This window comes from Pocillopora damicornis, chromosome 10, assembly GCF_964200805.1.
Source record: "Pocillopora damicornis chromosome 10, jaPocDami1.2, whole genome shotgun sequence".
In the NCBI taxonomy this organism is placed as follows: Eukaryota; Metazoa; Cnidaria; class Anthozoa; order Scleractinia; family Pocilloporidae; genus Pocillopora; species Pocillopora damicornis.
In genome coordinates, this window is record NC_142679.1 from 18,918,237 (window position 1) to 18,932,936 (window position 14,700).

General features: G+C 38.4%; 1 protein-coding gene, 3 long non-coding RNA genes and 1 pseudogene across 5 annotated transcripts in view; 2 read left to right on the top strand and 3 right to left on the bottom strand.

Moving 5' to 3' along the window:
- The first annotated feature begins 291 nt into the window (after positions 1-291).
- LOC113681399 (uncharacterized) lies at positions 292-1,831 on the top strand. The gene is made up of 2 exons (XR_016180190.1): positions 292-687; positions 1,160-1,831. It is a non-coding gene; the product is annotated as an uncharacterized LOC113681399 (long non-coding RNA).
- Positions 1,832-3,170: 1,339 nt separating this feature from the next.
- Positions 3,171-6,342, top strand: LOC149039260 (uncharacterized). The gene is made up of 2 exons (XR_016180192.1): positions 3,171-4,056; positions 5,462-6,342. It is a non-coding gene; the product is annotated as an uncharacterized LOC149039260 (long non-coding RNA).
- Positions 6,343-7,970: 1,628 nt separating this feature from the next.
- On the bottom strand, positions 7,971-9,595 carry LOC149039261 (uncharacterized). The gene is made up of 2 exons (XR_016180193.1): positions 9,117-9,595; positions 7,971-8,501 (listed from the first exon to the last, which is right to left on the bottom strand). It is a non-coding gene; the product is annotated as an uncharacterized LOC149039261 (long non-coding RNA).
- Positions 9,596-11,289: 1,694 nt separating this feature from the next.
- Positions 11,290-14,700, bottom strand: part of LOC149039262 (uncharacterized) — a 3,941-nt pseudogene continuing 530 nt past the window's right edge. The window contains exons 3-4 of the transcript XR_016180647.1: positions 14,006-14,109; positions 11,290-13,496 (exon numbers count right to left, since the gene is read on the bottom strand). The product of XR_016180647.1 is annotated as an uncharacterized LOC149039262 (transcript). The remainder of the gene's footprint in view (positions 13,497-14,005; positions 14,110-14,700) is intronic.
- The window catches only part of LOC113676454 (uncharacterized), a 6,213-nt gene continuing 3,199 nt past the window's right edge, over positions 11,687-14,700 (bottom strand). Inside the window, exons 6-7 of the mRNA XM_089183934.1 lie at positions 13,973-14,109; positions 11,687-13,496 (exon numbers count right to left, since the gene is read on the bottom strand). The gene's annotated coding sequence lies outside the window, so the exon portion shown is untranslated. The remainder of the gene's footprint in view (positions 13,497-13,972; positions 14,110-14,700) is intronic.

The following is a 14,700-nucleotide window of genomic DNA, read 5'->3' on the forward strand; positions in this document are numbered from 1 at the left end:
ATATATACGCATTGCTCAACTCGAGTAAAACATAAATTTGCAGTTTTTCTTTTTTCTTTTTAAACGAAACGTTTATTTAGACTGAAGTTTCCAATAGCGATTAATCTACCTTTCACAAACCATCGATTTACAGTGAAGAAATGTAAAATGGTTTCCGTGTTTACATAGCCTGATGTAAACACGCGGGAGGTTGGGAGAACACGAGATAAGCGTAGATGTAAAATGGTTTTATGGCCAATCAGAGCGCGCGTACTATGTGAATTATTTTATAATTAAGCAGTAGACCGCACGTTCTATCGATCTTTCTTTTTCTTAAGTACACTGGCAATGTTGCACCTTGTTGTCGCAGTCATTCATTAAAATGTGTGAATTTTCCAGCCGTTGAGAATGAAAACGTACTATCGGAGGAGGTTGCTTCATTTTCTGAGAGGAATCTGCTGTGCCAGCACTTTCAGTTTTGAATGGTAATATCCCTTGATCTAAAAATAAACAAATTTGTAAGGGATATTTCCCTTACAATAATTAGCCAAAAATAGGACATCAAGTCGTGTATAAATTTCGTAAGCTTTGGCGCGAAGATTCAAATCGGCGAAGAAGCAAACTGTGCACTTGAGCCCATATTAACACTCCACGCGGTAAATTTGAATCGCTGAAAAAAAACTCTGAATCTAGTTGGCAGATTTCGAGGTAAGCAATTTTTCTTGGTCTTTCATAGCTTTTTTGAGAGTTTTTATGTAGACAATCAAAACGTAAACGCAGACGATCAAGGTCGGTCGCGTTAAATGTACATGCAGAGCGGCAACAGCAGAACAGAATCAAATCGTACAGAACATTGTCACCATATTTTGCTTCCACTTCGTCGAGTGAGAAAATCTAAGGTTAAACGCGCATTTTGCGGCCATTCTTTTTCCGTGATGAGTCACTCAAAGCTATCAGTGTTGTACTAGAGTTTATTCAGATGATTCTATCCAGAATTATTTCTACAAAGTCAAATCGATGGTTTCACCGCCCTATTGTTTGTTCAGTTCAGAAATAACACTGTCAATTGCATTTCTCTTCCTTAGAGGTCAAAGTTTTCTCTTCTTTTATCGAATTATGTATTCTAATTTTCCTTCTTGTTTATTTTTTTAACTGAAATATAACTCTGTCGACACAAAAGCTTTTGTTATTGGATATTTCTCTGAAAGTGTTCGTTTTTGAACAGATGGCTGACAGAGTTTGCAACAAACTTATCTACGAAATGCCGTGGGAAAAGTACACGGATGTCAGTGAGATACCTCACCAAAAAGGCATATACGTGATAGGAGTCAATTGCACGATGAGCGGACAAAAGGCAATCAAATACCTTTATCTTGGCCAATCCAGAGACGTCCATGCGAGACTGAAACAACACAAATATGGCGATCAAGAAATTGACAAGTTCGTTAAGCTCAAATTTCGACGGAATGGCGGAAAAGATCTTTGCGTTAAGTGGATTAAAGAGCCTAAACACAAGGAGAAGGAGACTGTTTACATCAAATGCGTTGAGAATAAGCTGGGTTATAAGTTGAAATACAACAGAATAGGTAGAGGCAACTAAAATATGATAAAGACATGTTTTAGAGAATCGATCGGGCAGTTTTTTTTATCTTTTCAGTTTGTGAGCTTAGAAGTTACTCAGTCATCAGTTGTTAGTACACTTATGCTTGAGAGTAGAAATGATTGCCATATGTATCCACAAAACATGTAATTTTTAGTATTCATCTAAGTGGTACAGAAAGGACAATTTAAAGTATGTAAATCGATCGGCATAAGTTATTCACGAAATACAAATAGCATTTGTTACAAAATAGTCCCGTTTCTTTATTACTCCTACTTTAAGTCTTTCGATAGCTCCATCAAAAATTAATATTGTGAGAACGAGCAAAGTTCCGATTCGTTATGGAATTGCTTCGCTCTTACAAAAGACCTTATATGACCACAACCATGTTTTTTCAGTTATCGAGAGAATGCTAGACTGTATCACCGTGGATTACTGGATTTTGAGGCCAAATGCGTCAGAGCATGGCTATTTTAATTTTTAAAAAAGTTTCTTCACCTTATGACACGCTCCTAATTAGTGCCGAGTTTTAAACAAGTTACCCAAGCCCTCTCCAACCTTGCGAGCCGGCGTTCAGTCTTTCTTCATCCCTTCCTTCCCCTCCCTTGTTTCGTTCCCCTAAACTGCCAAGAAAAATGAATTTATCAAGTATCTGATCCTTGATGGTTTTGTTAAAACGAAACACATGCCCTTATTATTTCTCTGGCGAGGACTCTACCGTTTAAATGCATGTCAACTGTTACTTGGTAGGGTTGCTCGTGAAGCTCAAAGACACTGAAACAAAAATTAAGGAAACTTGATAGTCAAATTTGAGGTTAAGTGTGAAGTACTGCACAAAAGTGACGCACACAGATTTGAATTTTATTGAACCCACGTTATGTCCTATTCTGGGGTGACTCACAGTAAAGGCGATCCTGAAGTAGGGCTGAAATTTGATAAATGAAAGAGGCTCCCCAAGCTTCGCATAGGAGAGATATAGAAGAGTTTTGAGGGTCAATACATTGAAAAATACGAATCAATGGATGAATTCTTTAACTCTGATTGAACTAATGACAAAGGCTATTTAGTATTGACGGTGGGAAATTGTTTTAAAACCTTGATGATGTCTAGTATTAGTTTCCAAACATAAAATCACTCGCCAGCTTTAAAGTTCATTCCCAGATTCAGCTCTTTGGAAGATAAGATCCGTTCCTTGTCGCTAAAAAACAATCTATACTGCCACTCATGCAATTTGACATTGGTGCTCAAAATCAAGATCTAGTAACGAGAACTCAAGTTTGTTTGTGATCCCTGAAGAGCTAGTATCGAAGCTCTTTCCAATTTGACTCATTACACCCTAACATCAGTGTTCATATTCTCCCTGCTGTTCTTTGTACATTTACTAAGACGCTGACAAGGAAAATTTGTCTAACAATCAAGAGTTTCCTTAATTGGTGATCATTTCCTTTATTCTCATGAAGTTAATGTGTGATTCAGTGGAGATATTGTAAGGAGAAATTAGATGCCAGTCACTCTTAGGGGTTAAAGGGTTAATCCAGAAGATCGACGTCTGTCTCCTTTGCTAACTGAGTGAAAAAGATATTGACGTCAAGAAATCAAAATAATTGAGAAGATGTTTTGGACAAAAGAAATTAATCGATCACCGTGATCATTTACGAGAAAGATCTGGAGAGGGCAAGCTGCCAATAAATAGACAGAGACATGATTCCACAGGCTATACATTGTAATTTATGACCTTTTATCATCCACGTGTAACGCGCGCAACAAAATCCGCCAGAAAACAATTTTTTTTCTTAAGCTTAATTTATTCAAACCATTGGTAAAATTTTGTTACACAGAACCGTTTTTGAAATCATACATGAAGCATGCGGACAATATCAATTTCAGACAAGTTCAAGGTTCAAATCCTTTATCTTGAGTACACTGGCAATATTGCACCTTGTTGTAGCAGTCATTTACTAAAATCTTTAATGTAAAATGTTCCAGCCGTCGAGACTGTAAACATGTTAACGGAGAAGGTTGCGTCATTTGCTAAGAGGAATCTGCTGTGCCAGTACTTTCAGTTTTGAACAAAATGTCCCTTGATGTTAAGATAAACAACTTTGTAAGGGATATTTCCCTTATTTGTTTCTTGCCAACCGTTCGGCCAAAAGTTGACATGACGTGGTGATTATATTCCTGAGGCTTCGGCGTCAACATTTCCGTCTGATCTTAACTTCTACTCCTTCTACTCGAATATGAAGTTTCTGAGAAAGTAATTATGACGACCATTTCTCAGAAAAGCGATACCAAATACTCAACGATAGAAGTCAATTACGGGAAAGTCCCTTTCCTATCTAGCCAATAAAACTCGAGATGTTGTAATAAAAGAGTTTTCTCATTGGCCAGCCAACACAGTTTAGTTTTCATAAAAAGAAGTGACATAAGTTTAGTCGCACACTCCGTGAAAAAGTACAAACACAGTTCAAGGGAGTAAGGTAAGCTTACTTTTGGGGCACTGTCGTTCATTTGGGCGGGAAACAGTTAATTCTCCGTTAAGGAGAAAAGGGGAAAACTCCAAATTTGCGCAGTTAGGCTATGTTTGTAGATTTCTGTCTTTCCATGTGTAAATATAAACTTAAATGTTTTGAAAACGTTCTCGGCAGAAATATTTAGCGATAATTACTGCAATGATGACATACTCATAAGCTAAGTAAGAAATTGTTATCGATTGACAAAACTCATAAAGCGTGATGACTGTAATGGTTCCCTAAGACGTTTGCGGTATTTTTGCGCGAACGTCTGTAATTTATTTGGTGAAAACACCAGCTTGTTTTAATAATTTTGAACAGACACTGAGTGTCACTAGCCCGTTAGATTTGGGCGCCAAAATTTATAGTTAATGTAACGAGTCTAAATGCTTTTTACCGGATTAATGTTGAAAATAAAACCAAGCTAGTCGATCGATGTCAGCTTAACTTCAGCGTTTCAAGTCTGCTCTGATCATCCAAGCTCAGACTAATACCAGATGTTGTGAGGAGTAAAACATAATGATTGTAGATGTTCAATTAAGCGCAGCCATTTTTCATTTTTTGACCGTGTCTTATCAAACGAGACTTATCCTATCAATCGTTGAATAATAATCATACGCCGCGTTTGTTTCAGTTCTGGCTGGCAAATGGAGCATTTGAGAAGAGGTCGAAGCTCGAGACGTTGAAACTAACATACATGTATTAGAAAGTGAAATGTGATCATCGCAGTAAATTTTCCGATTTAAGCAATTGGAGAGAAGAAGCCTGAAAAAAATCAGGGCTTCAACGGGATTCGAACCCTTGACCTCCGCGATACCGGTGCGATGCTCTACCAACTGAGCTATGAAGCCACACATTGGGAGCGAGGTCAATTTATTGAGTTCATATCTTCCCGTGCAGTGACATGATGTGAAGATTATATGAAATAATTCATATTTGTACTGCGGTTGTAGATGAAAGTGAAATGTGATCATCGCAGTAAATTTTCCAATTTAAGCAATTGGAGAGAAGAAGCCTGAAAAAAATCAGGGCTATGAAGCCACACATTGGGTTCGAATTCCGTTGAAGCCCTGATTTTTTTCAGGCTTCTTCTCTCCAATTGCTTAAATTGGAAAATTTACTGCGATGATCACATTTCACTTTCATCTACAACCGCAGTACAAATATGAATTATTTCATATAATCTTCACATACATGTATTAGCTTCTACTGAACTTCGACACCTTCCCGTGTTATTTCAGTTCTAAAATCTAGCAATCAAATACCAGGAGCTGCTTTCTACATAAAAGAGGCGTTTGAAAACCTCAAGACGCTCATCCTGGGAAGCATATTGTTACCTCACTGAATTACTTTTTTAAAAATTTTCTTTCAGGAGTCCACAGAAAGCTTAAAACACCAATAAGGTAAACAAATTTTGATGTTTTTGTTTTTTAGAATCTAGATTGTGTCCTTGGAGACTCACGATCTTATTTGTAGTCCTCTAACCACTCTCACAGATTTATAGATTTCTGTTATAAAGATTTACGAAAAGATGGTTTCTTCAATATGCCAACGTCTCCTTGACAAACAATGGAAACCATATGAAGTTGAAAAAGTACCCCACATAGAAGGTATTTACTTGATTGGAGAAACAGTTCCTTTAGAAGACATCGACGTTCTCTACGTGGGTCGCTCGAATGATGTACATCGGAGGATGGTAGAACACAAGAGGCAGGATCTGGCCATAGATCAATACGTTAAAAAACAGTTTGAATATAATGGCGGCAAAAATCTACGTATAAAGTGGATTCGTGAGATAAACACGGATCACACAGAAAAAGAATACCGCGAGTGTATTGCGGACAAACTTGATTACTCGCCAAAGTACAACATCAAAGATTAGGGTTTTTTGATCAAGTTGTGGACACTGACAATCTTGACAGAAGTTAATTCTTATCTATGTGTGCGATTATTCGTATTCAAAGTATATTCAATTGTGGATCAAACACATTCTTGTATGCAAGTTTAGTTGCTTTTGCCTGGCTCTTGAGTTCATCTAAGCCACTTATTTAGTATCACATTAGAAGGCAAAATTGTATTTACCAAGTTTTAGAATATCCAAATCATAAGAACTTCAATAAACCAACCCCAGTAAGTGTTAACATGTTTTTGTGTGAACTCTCGAGAATTAGGATTATATATTTTAGCATAATCAAAGTTGTTTATCAGTTTAAGGTCATTTTGAAACATAATGTTTCAGAAGATACAAAGAAAGGTCTGATATGCACCGATCAATTAGAAGCTTTGACATCCACCCCTGGCAACCCGCAGGCATTTGACTGTCAAGTGTACCCAGGTTGGGGGGGGGGGGGGTAACTTGAACCTTGTCTGGCTGGGGTGGGGAATTTGAATCAGAAGTGAAACGTTTTTCCAACGGAATACGCGTGTTTTATCTTTTAATATGGAGGCGGTTAAAGAAAGAGAGTGGCAAGTGGCTCAGAAGAAAAAATTTACAAGGTCTAAGTTTTAAACCTTGGTCAATGAGTAGAAAGTCATGGTTGCTGATTCTGTCTTTTACAAGACAATAATTGACAATCAAATTCGGTCTTTGGGTGGGGGCATTTGAACACAGCGTTTGGCCCCTGGGGGAAGGAATTTAGGGGAACCAATCTTCGAAAGATCAAATGCGCGGGTGGTCGCCCGGTGGGATTTTGAAGGATATCCACTTTGTCTTATACCCCTTTCCCATTCAGAGACAAAATGAAAGACTGAAAATAAAATTCATTTGTTGTTGAAGATGCATGTGTTCGTTTGTCACAGTTATATTGACAAATGACTATCTAATCGTTTTCCAACAATTCAGAGCCACTATTATCCACAAGGTCAACCTCTCAGTTGAGCATGGCAATCCACAATAATGTTGATATCTTGACAATAGAAAACTTTCAACGCTTTCCAAACTATTTTGTGTTTTCCAAAATAGCACATTTTTGGATAAATTAATGATTTTCCTCTGCAAGGTTTGGTAATCACTTAAAAATAATCAAATCTAGTGGACAAAATTTAAAATAAATTGAAAATTTACATTTTCCTCTGCAATATTTTGCGTGTCCATAAGAAACTATGTGTTAATGGACAATCATGAAAAGATGCATAGGTAATCCATCTAATTTGCTTACAGTCAGTCACTGAATGTTGCAGAAATTCTGCAACCTCTCATGTACTGAGTGTCGCAGAAATTCTGAAACCATTAGTCCACTGAATGTCACAGAAATTCTGCTACCACTCACACACTGGATGTTGCAGAAATTCTGCAACCATTTATACACAGGGTGTTGCAGAAATTCTGTGACCACTAATACTCTAAGCGTCGCAGAAATTCTGCAACCACTCATACACTGGGTGTCACAGAGATTCTGTGACAACTCATATGCTGGGTGTTGCAGAAATTCTGCAACCACTTATTCACTGGGTGTCGCAGAAATTCTGCAACCACTCATTCACCAGGTGTTGCAGAAATTCTGTGACCACTCATACGCTGGGTGTTGCAGAAATTCTGCAACAACTCATTCACTGGGTGTCGCAGAAATTCTGCAACCACTCATTCACAAGTTATTGCAGAAATTCTGAACACTCATACACTGAATGTCACAGAAACACTGTGACCACTCATACACTGTTGCAAAAATTCTGCATCCTCTTATTCACTAGATGTTTCAGAAATTCACTCATGGATACAGGAATATAACAGTCTTTCTCTAACCAGTCAATAACAGATGCCACGAATATTCTGTCAATTAACTTTCAACAGGAATTATGTACCTAAAATAGCACATGGCTTAATGCCACATGATAAAATTCGAATATTAAAATGTTAAAAAAGTAAGCAATACAACATACAATTTAAGTCATATCACTTTTTTTATGATCAGATACAAAAACTGAATGAAAAATATCATTAATTTAATAAAATTGGAAGGTTTTTTACACAGCAAATAAGCAATCTACTCTGGCCAAAATATATTAACAAGTCACGATTTCAGTCCTTTGACCTATTTTAAAAGATTTGTATATGTAATAAATAGAGAACAAATATATCATTTAAATCTTGCATTGTCTTGCAAAAGACCACATGGAAATTAATGCTCAACCTTCTGAAAACCTTAAACCCTTTACTATTCAGAGGAAAACTAAACTAATAGTATCACAGATTTTAATTAATATCTCCACCAATGTTTACAGTTGGTAATAATGCTACATGTGTATCTCAATTAGAGGGCAAAAATAAGCCTCTCGGAAAAACAATCCCCTCTCTCTGTCAGCTGCAATGAAAGGAATAATGTACTGCAGAACCACTCTACAAAGCCATTGTGAGGGCGCCTTCTGGTTTTGGCCGGGTTCTACATCGAAAACAACGACGGAATCCAAGAAATCTGAAATAGTTCTCTAATTTTTAGTGTAATTCAACCGAAGTGAATTATGCATCGTATCAATTTTCGCAACAACAAAATTGGCCTAAAATGTGCTTTTATCAAATGTTTGTGGGTTCTACATCTCCACCGAGGACTGAAAACATACAATTCATAAATAAGAGATAGAGTTGGAGATGACGATTCGATAAGCGTTTGGTAATATTGTGTTTATATCGATGAGATCGCAAACTTGTGCCTGGCAAACAAAGTTTCACTCAGACCATTTATCGTTACCTAATCGCTCTATATTTATCGTTAAAGGGGTAAGTTTCTAAAGAAACTGTGGTGCTGCGTCGGTGGGAGAGTATAGCAGGTAATTTAGTGTTAACAACTGGGTTGAAAACGTAAATTAGCCACCGTAAAGGGTAAAAAAGCTGACGTTTCGAGCGTTAGCCTTTCGTCAGAGCGATTGACAAAGGGCTAACGCTCGAAACGTCACGATACTTTACGACTGAAGTTCGCGTTACCTGTCACACTTGCATACTTCTGACCTCTTATCAACCTTGATATTTGAAAAGTTATCGACACTGAATTGACTGCTTGTGATACTTTGTATTCAGGTGATTTTAACTTTACCTTCAATTTCTAATTGACTCTCTAAATCCGGAATTATTTCTCCATAAATGAAACATCCTGCATTCAAAGAATTGTTTGAGGCATCGAAGTCAACCCACTGATCTTCATTGGGATGTCTTTCCTCTGGTGGTGATTTCCGAATCGTAAAAATCATCATGGCTTGTAGAACGGGAATATGTTTCCGATGTGCTCGCCATCATCAGTTGAAATATTTTTGTTCAACGGATACAAGTTAACTCCACCCAGAGTCTGACAAGAGCGCATAGCAAACAAAACTGACTAAAGCCCAATTCTACGATTACTAGGATATTACGAGCGGATGTTGGCGGTTTGTAAAACAATACGTTGAAGGGACTTTTGTCCCTCGTTGGTGAAATTGCACGAGTTTGTATGGAGTGCGAGCCAGCGAGGCATGCGAGGCATGCGAGCCAACCATGCGAGGCATACGAGGCAAGCGAGTTAGACGTGCGAACCAGGCGAGTCAGACATGCGGGGCATGCGAGTCAGCCTTGCAAGGCATTCTTATGACGTCAAATCAAATCAAAAAAACGGATAAGGGGGTAGGGGTGTATTTCAAAGGCCAAAATGTTGAAAGTGTACTCTCTAGTCAGGGGTATTTCATATGACGTCTAATATCCGCCATCCTGGAAAACGAGAAAACGATGAAAATTGATGCAAAATCAATCGGCAAAAAGAACAAGTAGACATACCCAGATCTCTGATTAGAGGGGAAGGGGTAATTCATATGACGTTGTAAGGTTCGCCATCTTTGAAAACGACAAAATGATAAAAATTGAATTGCTGCAAAAAAGCACGTGAACTCCCTGGATGGGGGGGGGGGGGGGGGGGTATTTCATATAACGCCATAAGATCCGCCATCTTGGAAAACAAGAAAACGATGAAAATTGATGCAAAATCAATCGGCAAAAAGAACAAGTAGACATACCCAGATCTCTGATTAGATGGGGGAGGGGTAATTCATAAGACGTTGTAAGGTTCGCCATCTTTGAAAACGACAAAATGATAAAAATTAAATTGCTGCAAAAAAGCATGTGAACTCTCTGGATGGGGGGAGGGGGGGTATTTCATATAACGCCATAAGATCCGCCATCTTGGAAAACGAGAAAACAATGAAAATTGACGCAAAATCAAATCGGCGAAAAGGAGAAGTGTACATACCTATATCTCTGATTGGGGGGAGGGGTATTTCATATGATGACATAAGATCCGCCATTTTGAAAACGGGAAAATAATGAAAATTAATCAAATGGGAAATCGCATCCTTTCAAACATGTGAAATGTATTTGCATTCCAATAAAATCAACCTTTATTCTATTTATAACACTTTACTATAAACTACGAGTATCAAATGTAGTTGGTGGTTATCGAATTTTTCAGTTTTCTGAAAGGTGTATACGATCACTTAATTAAGCCAACATAAACTGTAAGAAGTACAAGCGGTGCTAAATCAAGATTTTTCAAGGCCAAGTCTCTGTTCTTGACTTACATCTGGGTCAAAATGTAATGTAGGGCGTGAAATTGCGCCTAATACAGGCGCCAATGCGACTAAATTTTTCACTTTGGCGACCAAATCCTGAAAGTTAGTCGCCAAATTGGCGACTAGAACGTTTCATCATAACCTTACCAAGAGATACCGTGAATTAAAAAGATTTGCAAAGATAAATCCGCGGCAAACTTCCTCGTTAAGTTTGTTTCCAAAACGTAGCACATGCATCTCGATCGATAACTAGACGCCATCTTGGATTTAGATGAGCCTGAACGTTGTATATCATCAATCCTAGTGTCCACTTTGTAGCACGTTAAAGATCTTTTCCCTAACTTAATTTTGGAGGGTCTATCTAGAACGCTGACAGCGTAAAGAAAGATTTTGTTTGTCTTTGAAAATGGCGACCAACTTTTTTGAATTGGCTACCACTTTGAAGAATTTAGGAGCCAAGTGGCTATCAGAAAAAAAAGTTAATTTCACGCCCTGTAATGTCATTTCAGATGGACAGAATGGAGTAACCACAGAATGTCTTGGCAGTTTTGTAATGCAAGTCATACTTGGACAAAAGTAAAATGTGCGCAAAATCCATACACGACTGATGGTGCGGCAGGCGTGACCTTCAGTGCTTGCTTGAAGATCACCTTTTGTTAAATTTTTTTTGCATATAGCACATTTTGCAGTTTTATTTTTTCGGACGAATTTTGAATATCTGATTTGAAATATTTGGCAGTCTTGCAAGGGGCACTTCCTGCGGAAAAGCGTCAATTATTTTCTGCCACTCAGCTTGGGTAAATTTTTTTTATAAATCAGGGGTTCATCTTTAGTAAAACTGAAAACGTTGTGGAACACCCAGACTAGATGATGGCAGTTCTTTCTGCAAGCCTGAGAGGTACAGGAAGCAGAGTCTTTAGTCAGTGTCACATTCTCCTGGTAACCCATGGTGTCCAAAATTTTAAACTTGAATAAGTTCATTGTGCTGTTGCATTCCAAGAGATACATTGCAACACCAACAACTTTCTTTGCAAAATATCTAAGATTCTTCTTATTAACAGCTTCTGTGTTGTTTGTTTTTTTCGTTTTCGGTTTGCTTTTGTTTCGGTCAGATCTGTGAGTGTCCTTGGTGTTAACTGTATAGTCTTGATGAGCCATTTCAACGTCGGTTACAAGGTGTGGCTCCCCAGACAAGGAGTCAGCATGGACTGCTATGTACTGCACTGCAGAAGCACATACATCTTCATCTGCAAAAAGTTGCTCATTTTGTTTCTTTTCTTCACGATCAGCTGCAGTTGGACCCTCTCCAACTGTCTTTTGACCCAGAGCTTGACGCTTGATTTCAGCAGCTTCAAGAACTGCAGCTAAACATTCGGTGGTGACCACATCTATCAGTCTTTTCCGGTATCCTGATGCACTGATAGATTTGGCATTTGCGACTTCAGCAGAGGATGCTGAACTTGAGGAATATGATCTACACCATTGCTGCCAACGAGATCTTCTCCTCCACCACCATGATTTGAAGTTTTTCATTTTCTGTACATTGGTTGACTGGTTGTTTATTAACTTTTCTAAGGCTTTTTCTGCTTCATCAGCTTGAATGGAAGTAGGTGAATTATATGCATCCATCATCAACTTTTCAAACTGTTTTTTGTCTTTTTCAGCTTTTAAGTATTTCAAGTGTCGATGGATGTCTTGCTTTATATGAAAAAAAATCTGACACTGTCTTGTTTTTTATGGCTTCCCCTTTTGCTTTACAAAGACCACTCCACAAGACACCACCTTCATCGCCAACATAGGCATGAGGTTCTAGGCCTCTGCCCTCAAATTCTTCTGGAGATAAGTCATGTTCACGAGCCACAGATGGCAGTACTGCATTAACAGCAGCATCGAAAATCTTAACCATATACTCAACATTTTCTGAGTTTTCTCCTGGTTTTGGAACAAACATGTTCACCAGTTTAACATTTCTTCTTAAAGTTGGGTAGTATGTGGTCAGTTCTATTTCTGTAAAACCTTTTGCATGGCTTTCGCAGCCGTCAAGACTTACAGGCTCCTCAATTATGCCAAGAGTTATGAGTGCTCCGATACGAATCTTTTGCTCGCTTGAAAGCGTAACAGTGTTGTCAGTCACGTCCATAACCAATTAGGGATCCAAGCCTCTAGCAATAAAGTCATCTTTCAGAAGGCGTATAGCCTCTATTTTGGAACCACCTGGTCTTGCATTTTTGTTCACGGAGGTATGAAGATAGCGAATGTGCCGAGCATTGCTGTACTTCATGGCAACATTCTCTAGGGACTGGGCATCGCCGCCACTTAGCAGGGCTTGCCTAACTTTTTCTAATTGAATTTGCCCAGTTGTTATTGTTGGCCTCTCTCGCATGATGTCTGCTACTTCCTCTTTTTCAGGCTTGTCCTCCATAACTCTTGGGGAACATGCGTGGTCTCCGACATAGATGACCGTCATTTTCTTATGACAACGGTCATTTTCGATATACTTCCTTGCAGAACAATTAATCCTCAAAGCTATGTGCTTGCAGTGCACACATTTGTTTGTGCGATTAAAGTCAACCTTGTTTGTAAACTTGTGAATTTTTCGGTATTGGCATTTGGGGTTCTGGCATTCCAAGGATCCACGACAAATCTGAAGGGTTCGCCGTCCACCTGTGCAGAAGCCCTTGCGTCGACAGGGTTGAGTACGGCCCCAATTGAAGTTGTCAGTCTTGCTACGCAGGGGGTCCTTCTCATTGTATTTAACCTCGTACTTGATAGGGCCTTTGGAGATTGGGGGTACTTTAGCCACCTGCACAGCCTCCATATTGTCCACATTTTCTTGGTTAGGGTAAGATCTGTTACCCCTTTGTACAATATCACCATCATCCCTAGAAGGACAAAATTGCAAAGTTACTGACCTGCTGACAGAAAACAAAATTTCGGGCGATTTTTTTCCTGGGATACAATATGGTGGTCTACTCGAAGCAAAGGGGGTGAGAATTCTTTGACTTTTGTTAGACCAGTGTAGGAATGGGTAAGGCAGGCTGTTCACTACATAAAGGGGTAGGTGAAGAACTGAGACAGTGCCTCTTCCCCACTTCCAAGAGGTTTATTGATTCCCTATTCCCTATTTTGTCTGGCAGGTTAGTATCTCTTCCGTAAAGCGTTAAGTTTTGTTTTTTTGTCTAGTTATTTGAATTAAAATATTTCATATTGTAATTTTTTCATATTTGTAATTAATTTGCTCTTTGTAATGCACAAGTGAGCATATTAAACTGGAACTTGTACAATATAAGTATTAAAGTATTATAATTAATTGTATCACAGTACCACTAAAAAGTGTAAGAGTCTCCAGTCAACTTACTCGTCTTCACTAAACTGCAGGTGTTTGCTTCACTTGCTCTTATTGCCTGCCACCCTCTTTGCTTTCTTTATCGGCGTGCTATCACCGGAACTAAGGCCACTCATTGATTTTATAAGGTCTTCCACTGATGATTCTCTCTAGAAATAAAAGTTTACATTGCACATTACACGAAAAATACAAGTGCAGACTGATATTCAAACAATAATTTTAAGTTATAATTTCTTTGTACTTCTCACAAGTATATGCTCAGACTAGCAAAACTAAATTAGCCTGGGACTGGGCTCTTACGTGGAGAATGTGCGAAAAAAAATTTCGGTGAACGAAGGGAACCACATTTTCCTCCCCAGTCCCCCACTAGACTCACTTTGCTCACTTTTTTCACAATTTCCCACCAAGGAGCCTGGATTCAGGCTAAATTTAATGAAAGATAACTCCCTTTGAAAAAAGTTTATTGTTAGGTAGATTTTCAAGACAGACAGATGCACTTAAAAGGTAAATTAATGCATGCATATGAATTGAGCAGCAAAAGATGGTGATAAGAACAAATGAGGAAGTGTGTAGACTGCATGTTGAGTATGTTATAGCTCAGATTTTCATCCATATATTCTTCCTTGCATTTTCCGGTGATTGCTTAAGATTCCACTATGTGCCTTGAACAGTTGTTTTCTGTTCAAGTCAGTGCCAGAAACCTAGATTTTTTCGTCTCAGGATTTTTTACAAAGCTATAA